This window comes from Macaca mulatta, chromosome 17 (genome assembly GCF_049350105.2).
Source record: "Macaca mulatta isolate MMU2019108-1 chromosome 17, T2T-MMU8v2.0, whole genome shotgun sequence".
NCBI lineage: Eukaryota > Metazoa > Chordata > Mammalia > Primates > Cercopithecidae > Macaca > Macaca mulatta.
In genome coordinates this window covers 12343948-12358021 of record NC_133422.1, presented here as the reverse complement: position 1 = coordinate 12358021, position 14074 = coordinate 12343948, and the positions used below count along the sequence as shown (strand labels likewise).

The following is a 14074-nucleotide window of genomic DNA, read 5'->3' as shown; positions in this document are numbered from 1 at the left end:
CTTAAGGCCTGCAACTCTCACCCCCGCAACTCTCACCCCTGTACCCAATCCAAGCCATCCCATATCTGAAAGCTACCTGGTAAAATTTCAGCTACTAAGGGACATATTTTGGAGATACAGAGCTTTCCTTTAAAATCTCCTAATTACTTCCCTAAAATCACCTCTGGGGAGAAAGAATCCTATCCTACCTAAGGAAACACAAACTCTCATTTCTTTCCAGGTCCCTAACCATTCTCTTCTAGAGAAAGACAACGGTCTTGGTTATAACAGCCCCTCCTTCTCCTTATGGGATCTAATCTTGGCTAATTTCACTCTCCCACATAAAAAGAGCAACCTCAACTCTTCACTGAAAAGGAAGGAGGGCCTGCTCCTCTGGAACTAAGTAACAGCAGAGTTCCTACTCTCTGGTCTGTCTCAGTTCTCATCACCTTGCTGTGGATGGCCAACCACTACTCTACACTTCTATAGGACAGGGTGTCTTCTTCAGTCCTGTTTATTACACCATCCTTGGTACTGTATGTATACAGAAGTTTAGTGCCTGTTCATTTTAACTGAATCAGGTCATGATCTGTCAAAAGAGAGAGTGGCAGGCCTCAAAATAGTTTCTTGCTTTAATCAGTCTTTCCCCCACGCCTGTTAGCCTTCAAGTTTTACACAGCTAAACCAAGTATTTCTAATTACTACTTATTATTAATGTCTAATTATTAGAACACAATGATTATGGATACTTTTTAAATCTCAAATTAAAGGCTTTAAGATTTGAACAACCAAATTTTATTCACCTAAGATTTATTGTCATGATTTTCTCACTGTACATGATCACTCATGCCAGCTAAAACAATTACAGTCTCAACACAGCAGACTTATTCTTAACTCTGAACTAACTGATGAGAAAGGATTCTAAAACCTTTTTCAACTAATGGGGGGAAATGGTTAGAATCAGGTGGCTTATAACAGAACAGTGTGAGAAAAGGGCTCAACTGTACTCTCCAAGGAGTCAGAACTGCAAACCATTTGGCAGCTTCTTAACTAAGCTTAAAAAGTAAATACATTCTCAGAGAAATTACTGGGCTTATTTTTAAACTAAGTATTTTTGGAATCTTTAACATTCCCGAACAGAAATACGAAAATCAAATAAAATGCATATTGTAACTGGAAGTGACAGATGACTTGTGTGGCAAACTAAGTTTAAAAATTAAAAAAAAACACACACTCATGTATGCACTGTATCTTGTAACAAAACAAAGGTCATACTAACTTTCCCAAATTACTCTTAGAAGTTTCACAAACAATAAATAAATGCCATGTCAAGTAATATTACATAATGAAAGAGCAGGCAGCTCCCGGAGACAGAGGCCTACAAGAGGTTATCTTCTGAGACAACCTAAAGGGACTGAATCCTAAACAGAAATTATTAAAAACCAGACGCTGAAACAGATGGCTAACCACAAAACTTTATTCTTGGTTAAATGAATAAAAAGGTGAGAAGGGGATGGAAGGTAATGTGCTACCCTGAATTTTTATTAATAAATATTGCTAAATCCTGAATAGAACAAAAAAAAGACAATGGGGAAACTTCTCAGCTTCCAGGATATCTAAGAGCTGCCCCAATTCCACCACATGAATACGACTGTGACCTCAGATAAATCAATGAAATTAAAATCTGAACCGAATTTCTCATGTATAAGCGAGTTGGAGATCATCCTTAAGTTTTCTTGTTGCTCTCTAACACTAACGGAGGAAACATAAATAACTTTTCCAATATAAGTTATATACAGTCCATGTCATTCAAGAGTCCATAAGCCAAATCTTACTGAGCGCACTCCTGTTAGTTCTAAGGCAGTCTCTAAATTTCCCAAGAGGAATAAGCAGAAAGAATACAACTTCCCGAAATATTCCTTTCTCACAAAGTTTTGGGTATTTTCTACCATTGCATTCTTCTCCAGGGCAAGCCCTAACACAAAGTATTACTTTATCTTAGGCCTAACAAATTATTGATAAAGCCTACTCCTCAAAATGTTACTTTGTTAAACAAAGCTGCAGAACAATTTAAACAACTTTCATCAAACAGCCAACTCGGTAGAATCTTACTACAAGTAAGCTTAATACAAACATCTCACGACAAGAATCACTATCATCAGTACATGTGTCTCTAATACGGGGGTAAAAATGAGAGGGGAGAGACATAACACGAGAGAATAAAGGCGACAAGAGTAACAAAAGCTGCTGTAAAAGGTAATATAGGGAAAATCAGCCTTAACCAAAACAAGGAGAAAAGAAAAAAAGAAAAAGGGTGAACACAAACACTACCTTCCCATTTAAAATACACCTTTAAGTAAACGCCAGCTGAGAAGAGGACAATTTTTTAAACCATCAGAAAAAGGAGGAAAAAGTCACTATTTGGATAATTTTTATAAAGTCTAAAGTGCATCTTTTTACATATACTTGTAAACGTATATCAAGCACAAATCTTATTTCTAAGGAATAACGTTCTTAAAATGTTTTTAGTTTCTGACAATCAATCGATCTTAACATAAAAGGTCCCATGTAACTTTCACCTATTCACCACTACAAATTTTAATTCGGTTTTCTGCTATCACCATGAGATACAAGATTAACTGTTCCACGAACTGACCCACATACACCATTGAATACTCATTTCATTGTCCCTAAAGATGGGAACATCTCAGACATGTGTACTGCATAACGAGCTGTCTTTCAAGTCCATATTTGTGGCTTTTAACTAGTTTACCTGACCACTACATGAGTTAATATAAAAAACGTTCTGTCTGGGAACTCTGGATGGGTTAACTGAGAACAACGACTATATTGCCGTTCAAGTATTGGGTAATGACGATTTATTTACAGCTCGCCTCCTGCATGTAAACACAACGTGAGTTTTTGAAGTTTATTAGGAAGATGGTATAGGATTACCCAACTCTCTCCACACCGCAGACCAACCCTCTAAATTAAAGCTATATCCAAAGTTTCCGAAACTATTTCATCGACAGGGTAGGATCAGTCGGGGCACCACTGCCCATCCATCACCTCTTATTAAAAGTACAAGAAGCACTTTCTTCGACATAAAAAAGGGTTAACCCTTGCTGGGGTAGAGAGGCTGTTGAAGACGCGCGCGGAATGGGTGGGTAGCTGCTCTTTCAACCCTTCCCGGAGCTCGCCCCGTCCGCGGCAAGGAACGCAGCAGCCTGCAGTTCCGAAGGCGAGGGGCGGCGTTTCTGGTTTCAGTCATTCCTCCAAAATAACTGTCGAGCTACTTCTGAGTTAGCTTTCACGTCTCTACCAAAAACCAACAGCAGTAGCAGCAACAACAACAAACAAGGTTTTTCTCCGGACCGAAAACTTTTAAAGTAGCATTAAAATAACAGTGCAAAAACATTAACGAGTCACAATTGCACACCATTTTCCCCGCCGTTCCTTCCGAAAGGAAAGCTAGAACCCAGTTGTCGCCTGGGAGGAGTCCCTCCACGCCAGCGCTGGGCTCTTGCTCAACGGGGTCCTCAGGTTCCCCGAGCACCCACTCCGGGCGGCGCGGTGAGCGCGATTTCCCTCGGGCAAGCAGCGAGGAACAGCGCAAAAATGTCATGCTCAGCCCGTCCCCTGGCCCGAAGCGCAGGCCAGGCGGCGCGCGGGGACCCGGCGGCGAGGGCGAGGGCGAGGGCGAGGGCGCCCGCGGCCCCGACCCGCGGTCCCCGCCCGCCCCTCGCCCGGAAGGGGGAGAAGCCCGCCCGCGGGAGGATTCAACAGGAGCACCGCGCCGCCCGCCTGCCGCCCGGGAAACAGCCGCCGGCCGGCCGGGGCGCGGGGGGAGGGGCGCGGCGGCGGCGGTGGCGGCGGGAGGGCGCGGGCGGCCGGGCGGCCCCGGGACCCCAGCCCGCGCGCAAGGTCACCGCCCGCCGCCGCCGCCGCCCGGGCCGGGATCAGAGCGGCAAGTTTAATTTCCAGAGGCTGCGGCAGAGCCCGCGGCGTGGAGGCGCGAGTCGGCCGCGGGGCCCTCCCCACCCCCACCGCGCAGCCGGCCCGCGCCCCGCGACCCCCGCCCCGGGCCGCCGCCAGGCAGCCGCCCGCTGCAGCCCCCGATGCCGGGAGGCGAGTCGCGCCTGGCACCCGGGCGGGCGGCGCTTCAGCCCTGCCACACACACACACACACACACACACACACACACAGCAGCAGTGGCGGCCACCGAAAAATGGAGCGCCGCGGCCAGAGAAGAGAGACATTTTCTTTCCGTTAACTGAATTGTTTCCTACCTCCGGGTTTCCGACTCGCTACTCCTCTCACTCCGCGGCTCTCCGGGATCCGCCGCCGCCGCCGCATCCAATCGCCTTCTCTCCCCCCTCCCCTTCCGCAGCCAGCCCGGCCGTTCCTCCTCCTCTCCGCTTCAAAATGGCGCCAAGCGCTCTTCGGCGGCTGCTCCAATCGAACCGCCGCGGACAGCACCCGGGGGCAGGCAGAGCGCGGCATGGGTGCGCAGCGCCCCCTGCCGACCAGACGGCCCCGCGCGCGCCCGCCCTCCGAGCTCCGCCCCGCCCCGTCCGCGCGCGCGCACTCCCCTCCTCAGCCCCGCCCCGTCCGCGCGCACGCAGCCACACGGGCACGCCGCCGCGGAGGCCGCGAGACTGGCAGCTGTCAAGGCGTCCACTACCCTTGCAGCTTACTAGACCTCCACCGACAAAAATCATTCCGATTGTTACGTAGCCCTATCTTTTTAGATAAAGATTGGGAGATTTTTTTAAACACTGACATTCAGCACAGGTGTTGTGCTAGGTTAACATAATTGGTATTATTAACTACTTTGCTCCTTGTTAATTCTGACCTAGTCGTCTCGGAATGCCATACAAATAGTTTTCCTACACTTTATGTGTTGTGTCTTTATTAAATCTCCCCGCTTTCCTAATTTGATGAATTGTTCATAGGTGGTAAGCTGGCGGAGACACAGAGTAATTGAGCCTGTGACGAAGCATTCTATTCCTTTGGCAGAATTGTCCTTATTAGAGGAAGACATCATCTGGAGACCACAGGGACACATTCCAGGAGGTGGGTCTCCTCCCCTCTTCACCTTTCGGGGATGCCAGTCCCTCAAGTGGGTTTAGCCTGGTCACAACAGATCACCTACCTTTGGGGAAGCTTTTCCTCCCCTGCCAGAACTGAAGAAGGGACTTCCTCCTCTTTTTACTTTAATATCATCCCTCCTGTAAGGAAGTTTCCCCCGATATGATGTATTTGGTTACTAGAATTTTGTTCCAGGGAGAATTTGTTTCAACAATGAACAAGCAAAGGGTGAATGAATGGATTACAATAGGATACTTATCAACTGAAAGAAAAGATAGGTAATGCTGATCTGTAAACTAATGTTACTGTGCACCTAGAGATACTAGGTGCATTTTCCTCTGTCTGTCCTAATGGTAATTGCCTCATTCACCCTTACCATGTAGCTGTTTTGAAGGCTATCTCCTTTCTGCACCTAGAGATACTGAGACCTCTTCATTTCCATTTTTGTGGGATTTCCTGGACAATTCCGCTTCAGTCTCCTACAGTGCTTGCTAGACCAATATGTTGTGTTACTGTATTCCTATGTCCAAGATTTTGCCACTGAATACTCCAGGTTCTACCCATTTTACACATTCCTTGATGAAGTCCACTATGAGTTTTTTCTGCTCTCTTTTTAAAATTATCTCAGGAATTTTCTTATTTTACATTGTTGTTCCATCAGCATAAATCTTGTATGGAAGAAGAGAGTAGGATGTCTAGATCTAGAAAAACCTTTCCTCTTTGGTTGTTTTTATCTTTTTTACTTTATTTTCTTCAATTCCCAAACCTCCAAAGCCAGGAAGCAAGAAAGTTTCAGAAGAACGGCAGGATGAGAGCAAGAATTTTTTTTTTCTTTTTTTTTTCTTTTTTTTTTTTTGAGACGGAGTCTCAATCTGTCGCCAAGCTGGAGTGCAGTGGCGCGATCTCAGCTCACTGCAACTTCCCCCTCCCGGGTTCCAGCGATTCCCCTGCCTCAGCCTCCCAAGTAGCTGGGACTACAGGCACGCGCCACCACTCCCAGCTAATTTTTTGTAATTTTTAGTAGAGACGGGATTTCACCATGTTGGCCAGGATGGTCTCAATCTCCTTCCCTCGTGATCAACCCGCCTCAGCCTCCCAAAGTGCTGGGATTACAGGCGTAAGCCACTGCGCCAAGCCAGGAATTTTTGTATAAATTATTCAGTGCTCTTATCCCCATCATTTGACACCTAGAAGCCTCAGTAAATATTTTGTTGAATGTATGAATTCTTTAAGAATGTCACTCTACATCTTGTATATGGCAGTGAGTCCTGAAAGGGATGAAGGTGTCACATCAGCTTTGTGAGCTGTTTTGCCAGTTTCGCCATTAACCCGCTCTCTTATGAAACGATGCCTTGAGTTTCAATAATGAGGCCCAGAATACATATCGCCCACATTAGGCTGCTAACACCACAGGATTAAGCCCAAGAAAGAGAGGGCAGAAAGGAGATAGCCTTCAAAACAGCTACATGGTAAGGGTGAATGGGGCAATTACCATTAGGACAGACAGAGGAAAAACTCTAAAGCTTTAATGAAGCATAATTTCTAATGAAAGGGCATACTTTTATATGACTACAAGTGGCTTTACGGAAATCAGTAATATAAACCTTCATTTAAAACAATACTGTTTGGGAAAACTAAAATCTAAAATTGATATTTGAACAAAAATAATCTTCTGTGTTTGGGATTTTTAAAAATAGCCAAGTTGCAATTCATTAGCATCAACATAATTGGATGTGACATTATTTAAGACAGTTAAGAGTGTGAACCATTCAAAACTCAGTTGTGAATGCTTTCTACTCCAAGAAAGAGAAATTATGTGGGAATTATGTCCAAATGCTGGTTTTAAACAGAAATGGTTAGGAGAATTGTCTTTGATTATGAATAACCACAAATGTAGTTCCCACTTCTACTAATTTTACATTGCCACTATAACAAATCATCACAAAGTTGGTGGCTTAAAAGAGCACAAACTTACTGTCTTACTGGAGTGCAGAAGTTTGACAGGTATCTCGCTGGGCTAAAATCAAGGTGTTGTCAGGGCTGTGTGCCTTTCTGGAGGCTCCAAAGGAGAATCCATTTTCTTACTATTTCCTTCTAGGGGCTGCCCAGATCCCTTGGCTCATGTCCTCCTTCCTCCATCCTCAAAGCGAGCTCCGTGGCGTCTCTCTGACCTGCTTTTGTCACTGCAGCTCTTCCTCTGACTCCCTTATCTACTTTTAATACCCTTGTGATTATATTGGGCCCACTTGGATAATCTGTAATTTAAGGTCCATTGGTTAGTGACCTTTATTCCCCTTTGCCATATAACATAACATATTCAAAGGTTTAGGGATTAGGACATGGATTTGTAGGGGGACCATTATTCAGCCTGCCACATCACTCATATTTGGGTTACCTGGGCTTTTTTAAATAGAGTCTAAAGTTGAGGTTCAAGAGGTCAGGAAGTTGGAAGACATCAGGAATGCACACAATTAACCTGGACAGTCCTAAATATACCCCCATGGCCCCTACTGCATTTTGAGTACAACCTTGCTGCACTACAGCATGGTTTCCAAAATGTGGTGAAATGTTTACCATATTATGCATAGTAGAGCACACTGGGCAGCTAGTTAGTAAATGATGAGACTGGGCCCTACCTAGACAAACATTACCTGTTCAGTGTAATTCAAGGTATGTCCCAAAGGCTAGTCAAGACAAAAATATGATCCCTGTTAGCCTGCAACTGTGCTGAAATTCCCACTCAACTAATTTATTGGGTTAAGGCATTGGATTCTCAGAAAACATCTTGGAATGTGGTTGTGTCACTTCAAAAAGTTAGGCCGGGCTTGGTGGCTCATGCCTGTAATCCAGCACTTTGGGAGGCCAAGGCGGATGGATCACAAGGTCAGGAGTTCAAGACCAGCCTGGCCAACATGGTGAAACCCCATCTCTACTAAAAATACAAAAATTAGCCAGGTGTGGTGGCGGGCACCTGTAATCCCAGCTACTCAGGAGGCTGAGGCAGAGAATTGCTTGAACCCAGGAAGGGGAGGTTGCAGTGAGCGGAGATCACATCACTGCACTCCAGCCTGGGCAACAGAGCGAGACTCCACCTAAAAAATAAAAATAAAAATAAAAATAACACACTAACCCATTCATATCCATTTGGAGAGACTAAGCCCAACAGAAATTAGCTTTGTGATATTTTAGGCATTAGGCAAACAGGTGAGGCATTGTGATAAACTCCAAGCCCCTGAAGTTGATCCTTCAGGGATCATAATATCACTGCTGCTGAAAGATAGCGTACGGGCTCTTTTCCTTCACCCTCATCCAAGACTCAGCCCCTGGTGCCTCAAATTTCTCCCTCCACAGTTAATCCCCTGCATGAGGCACTGTGCCCATCTTGTGATCCTCTTTACAATGCAAATATTCCTGAAAGGATGCCACATTCGTCTACGGTCCCAGGGCAGTGGTTCTTAACTGGAGTGGAGTGGAAGAATACCAAAATCATCTGGGAAACTTCTGTAAACTAGATCTTCAGAAACTATACTGGAATATGTTTGATACATCTAACTTTTTAAAAGAGTTTGAAAGATAGATGACAGAAATTTTTACACAAAATATGGTAGCTTGCATTATCGTCCAAAGAGAGATTTGGGTTTAACAAAGCATTTATCATCAGTTCAACTTCTGGAAATAATAAAGAGATATGGAACCGAGAGCAATTTCACTTGATAAGTAATGAGAATGACAGCCGGGCGCGGTGGCTCACGCCTGTAATCCCAGCACTTTGGGAGGCCGAGGCGGGCGGATCACAAGGTCAGGAGATCGAGACCACGGTGAAACCCCGTCTCTACTAAAAATACAAAAAATTAGCCGGGCGCGGTTGTGGGCGCCTGTAGTCCCAGCTACTCGGGAGGCTGAGGCAGGAGAATGGCGTGAACCCGGGAGGCGGAGCTTGCAGTGAGCCGAGATCCGGCCACTGCACTCCAGCCTGGGCGACAGAGCGAGACTCCGTCTCAAAAAAAAAAAAAAAAGAGAATGACAAAGGAGAATTTAGACTGCTGGTTTGAATATTTGTGCAAAGACATATAAATTCCTTCAATATAATACGTTTCACATATATTCATATATTCACATGCAATCAGTAATCAATGTTATTTAGTTTTGCACTGTTTGAAAAATCTACAGGCCAGGCACGGTGACTCATTCCTATAATCCCAGCACTTTAGGAGGCTGAGGTGGACAGACAGCTTGCGCCCAGGAATTTGAGACCAGCCTGGGCAACATAGCAAGACCCTGCCTCTATAAAAAGTAAACAGTTAGCTGGGCATGGTGGCACGCACCTGTAGTCCCAGTTACTCGGGAGGCTGAGGAGAGAGGATCACTTGAGCCCATGAGGGAGAGGTTCCAGTGAGCAGTGATTGCACCACGACACTCCAGCCTGGGCAACAGAACAAGATTCTGTCTCAAAGAAAAAAAAATTTTTTAATTTAAAAATCAGCATTCCAGTGCAAGATGGCCAAAAACTCCAAAACAATTTTTCAGTTTCACATTTCTGTTCTAGGCAACAGCCTGTTTTTGAGCATAGGGTAGTATCTCACTCTATATGGAACCAAGTTTGTATCACTTTTTATTCCAAGTAAATTAACTTGACTCCTAATACTTACTCTTCATGGATATGTAGGAAGCATCCTTTGTTCTAACACAGGAATTCTATTTCTTCTCCTGGCTGTCTCATTTAGTTAAAACGTGGTATTTAAAATTAGCTTTATTCAGTGGCCAGCAGATGGAGCTATTGAAAAATGTTGACATCTCCATTCTTTTTTATGAAATAAAACCAGTTTAGAGATACACTTTAATTTTTTGCTGTATAAATAATCTGCCCATTATAGAGAAATCTGGAACTGCAGTTAAGATTTAAAAGAATAAAATATCACTCATAATTATGCCACCAGAAAAAATTACTTTTAATGCTTTGGTATATATCAGTCCAGAATATATTATATTCACATATTTAGATTTAGATTGTTTTACAAAACATAATGTTTTATAATATAAAATTTGCTCCTAGAGGCATAGAAATCTCCAAGGATAATATTAAAATATTTGCAACTGTACAGGACAGGCAAGGACCAATGAGAACAGATACTGGCTGTAGCTTGAATAGGACCCCATATGCTTCCTGCTGTGTGAAGCATTAACTCTTCAATTGATGGATGATGGGCAAGGTCTTGGGGGCAGCAGGGAAGGGTTTCGGTGCCCAAGGAGGAAGGGGTGGGTTCAGAGAACCGACCGTATAACAACCTTATAGAAGTGTTTCATTATTTTTAACAACTAATACAGCCACAATAATAAATACCAGGTGAACTATCAGCTCTAGAAATCTCTGGAAGAATATACAAGGTTACACAAAAGTAGAGGACTCCTAGATGGGAATCTAGGTGACTTGGGAACAAAGGTGAGAGAAATCTGTCACTGTAATACCTTTGGTACTATGAGCATGCATTTAATATTTTAAAAATAAGTTTTAAATAAAATATCATAAATAACTTTCTGGTGAATAAATACACATTGATGTTATTATTTTAGTGGCTATGTAATAGTATTTTATTGTGTAGTTATGCTATGATTTATTTAATGAACCCCTATTGTTAAGTAGTTTGATAATGAATTGTAACACAAAAAATATATTTAAATCCATGACTCATAATATATCTTAAAAATAAAAACAATCGGCCAGGCACAGTGGCTCATGCCTATAATCCCAGCACTTTGGGAGACCAAGGTGGGCAGATCACAAGGTCAGGAGACCCAGACCATCCTGGTCAACATGGTGAAACCCCATCTCTACTAAAAAAATACAAAAATTAGCTGGGCGTGGTGGCACATGCCTGAAGTCCCAGCTACTCAGGAAGCTGAGGTAGGAGAATTGCTTGAACCTGGGAGGTGGAGGATGCAGTGAGCCAAGATCGCGCCACTGCACTCCAGCCTGGAGACAGAGCAAGACCTCGTCTCAATAAATAAATAAATAAATAAATAAATAAAAAGAAAGAAAAGAAAAAAAACCATCACTGTTGGAGGTTGCTAATGAATTATTTTTAAAACTGACAAATAAAGGAAAGAATCAATCATTTATCCTGCTTGCTCTATATAAACTGTACCAGTGGAAAATTAAATAGTAATCTGTAATCTGTGAACAGAAGTAGTCCAGCTAACAAAGGAAGAAGGAATGTAAAAAGTAGAATATTGTTATTTTAAAAACCCTAATGAAAATAACTGATCCAGACATTGAACATAAGTACCTGCTGGCATCACCAAGAGAGAGAATAAAGCATTAGATATTCACTGACAGAGGAATACACCAGCACCTATGTAATCATCGTGCCATACAAATCTAACCTGAATGTGAAAGAGCCTCTAGATACAAGTATCAATTTACAAGAAATATATAGGAACATGTTCTGGTCTTTCACCCAAATAAATTCCAAGGAAGAAATAAATGAGGGATTGGAGGAGAAACATAAATGTTAAAAGAGTTCAACCAATCAGTCAGTTGCAATGTGTGTACCTATTTGGACCCTGATTCAAAAAAATAAACTGTAAAAAATATATTGTGATTGGCCGGGCACGGTGGCTCACGCCTGTAATCCCAACACTTTGGGAGGCCAAGGCGGGCAGATCACAAGGTCAGGAGATCGAGACCATCCTGGCTAACATGGTGAAACCCCATCTCTACTAAAAAAAAACACACAAAAAATTAGCCGGGCATGGTGGCAGGCGCCTGTAGTCCCAGCTACTTGGGAGGCTGAGGCAGGAGAATGGAGTGAACCCAGGAGGCAGAGCTTGCAGTGAGCCAAGATCAAACCTTGCACTTCAGCCTGGGCAACAGAGCAAAACTCTGTCTCAAAATAAAACTAAAAATAAAAATATAAAATAAATAAATAAATTGTGACATATATAAGACATTTGGAAATTTGAACACTGGATATTTAACGATATTAAAGAATTATTGTTAATTTGTTTTTTGCAATAGTAGTACAATAGCTATGCTGAAAAATTTACTGAATACAAAATCTTCTGTTTCTTGATCTAGCTATTACTTACCTAGTATGTTCAATCTGTGAAAGTTTAGAGAGCACCACATTTTTTGTATGCACATTATAGTTCAATATAAATTTGAAAATATAAATGCAAATGATAAACATGGCTTTTTTTTTTTTTAGAAAAAAGGAACGATATGATATAGTATCTAGGATTTACTTCAACGTAATATAGAAAGGGAAAAAAAAGCAGACAGAGTACATATGGAACAAGATTTACCATGAGTTGATAATTGTTGAAGCTGGGTGATTGTAGTAGTTCATTCTCATGCTACTAATAAAGAGACACCTGAGACTGGTTAGCTTATAAAGGAAAGAGTTTTAACTGACTAACAGCTCAGTATGGCTGGGGAGGCCTCAGGAAACTTACAATCATTATGGAAGGGGAAATAAACACATCCTTCTTCACATGGTAGCAGTAAGGAGAAGTGCCAAACAAAAGGGGGAAAACCCCTTATAAAACCATCAAATCTCATGAGAACTCACTTACTTTCAAGAGAATAGCAGCAAGGGGGTAACTGCCCCCATGATTGAATTATCACTCACCAGGTCCCTCCCACAACACATGGGGATTATGGGAACTACAATTCAAGATGAGATTTGGGTGGGGACACAGCCAAACCATATCATTCCATCCCTGGCCCCTGCTAAATCTCATGTCCTCACATTTCGAAACACAATCATGCCTTCCCAACAGTCCACCAAAGTCTTAACTCATTCTGGCATTAACCTAAAAGTCCAAGTCCAAAGACTCATCTGAGACATGGGAAGTCCCTTCTGCCTATAAGCCTGTAAAATCAAAAGCAAATTAGTTACTTTCCAGATACAACAGGGGTACAGACATTGGGTAAAATATGCCTGCTCCAAATTGAAGAAATTGGCCAAAACAAAGGGGCTACAGGCCCCATGCAAGTCCAAAATTCAAGAGGGAAGTCATTAAATTTTAAAGTTTTAAAATGATCTCCTTTGACTCCATGTCTCACATCCAAGTCATTCTGATGCAAGAAGTGGACTCCCATGGCCTTGGGCAGCTCTGCCCCTGTGGATTTTCAGGGTACAGCCCCCCTCCAGGCTGCTTTCACAGGCTGATATTGAGTGTCTGTGGCTTTTCCAAGCACAAGGTGCAAGCTGTCAGTGGATCTACCATTCTGGGGTCTGGAGGATAGTAGCCCTCTTCTCACAGCTCCACTAGGCAGTTCCCCAGTGGAGACTCTGTGTGGGGGCTCTGACCTCACATTTCCCTTCCACACTGCCCTAGCAGAGGTTCTCCTTGAGGGCCCCACCCCTGCAACAGACTTCTGCCTGGACATCCAGGTGCTTCCATACATCCTTTGTAATCTAGGCAGAGGTTCCCAAACCTCAATTCTGGTCTTCTGCATACCTGCAGGCCCAACACCATGTGGAAGCTGACAAGCCTTAGGGCTTGCACCCCCTGAAGCAATGGCCTGAGCTGTGTCTGGGCCCCTTTTAGCCATGGCTTGAGCTGGAGCAACTGGGACACAGGCTGCACAGAGCAGTGGGGCCCTGGACCCAGCCCAGGAAACTATTTTTCCCTCCTTGGCCTCCAGGCCTGTGATGGGAGGGGCTGCTTTGAAGTTCTCTGACATGCCCTGGAGACATTTTCCCCAATATCTTGGTGATTAACATTTGACTCCTTATTATTTATGCAAATTTCTACAACAGACTTGAATTTCTCCCCAGAAAATGGGTTTTACTTTTCTATTGCATTGTCAGGCTGCAAATTTTCCAAACTTTTATGCTCTGCTTCCTTTTGAATGCTTTACCACTTAGAAATTCCTTCCACCAGATACCCTAAATCATCTCTCTCAAGTTCAAAGTTCCACGGTTCTCTAGGGCAGGGGCAAAATGCCAACAGTCTCTTTGCTAAAGCATAACAAGAGTCACCTTTGTTCCAGGTCCC

At 43.4% G+C, this 14074-nt stretch overlaps 1 protein-coding gene across 8 annotated transcripts in view; it reads right to left on the bottom strand.

The window, feature by feature from the left end:
* PDS5B (PDS5 cohesin associated factor B) overlaps positions 1-4413 on the bottom strand; it is a 189311-nt gene extending 184898 nt beyond the window's left edge. For 6 of the 8 annotated variants that reach the window (XM_015120857.3, XM_015120858.3, XM_015120861.3 and 3 more), the window contains exon 1: positions 4270-4413. The gene's annotated coding sequence lies outside the window, so the exon portion shown is untranslated. Of the gene's footprint in view, positions 1-3418; positions 3793-4269 lie in introns of those variants that run through there. The other 2 variants (XM_077974202.1, XM_077974203.1) reach the window with 1 other exon arrangement.
* Positions 4414-14074: the final 9661 nt, after the last annotated feature.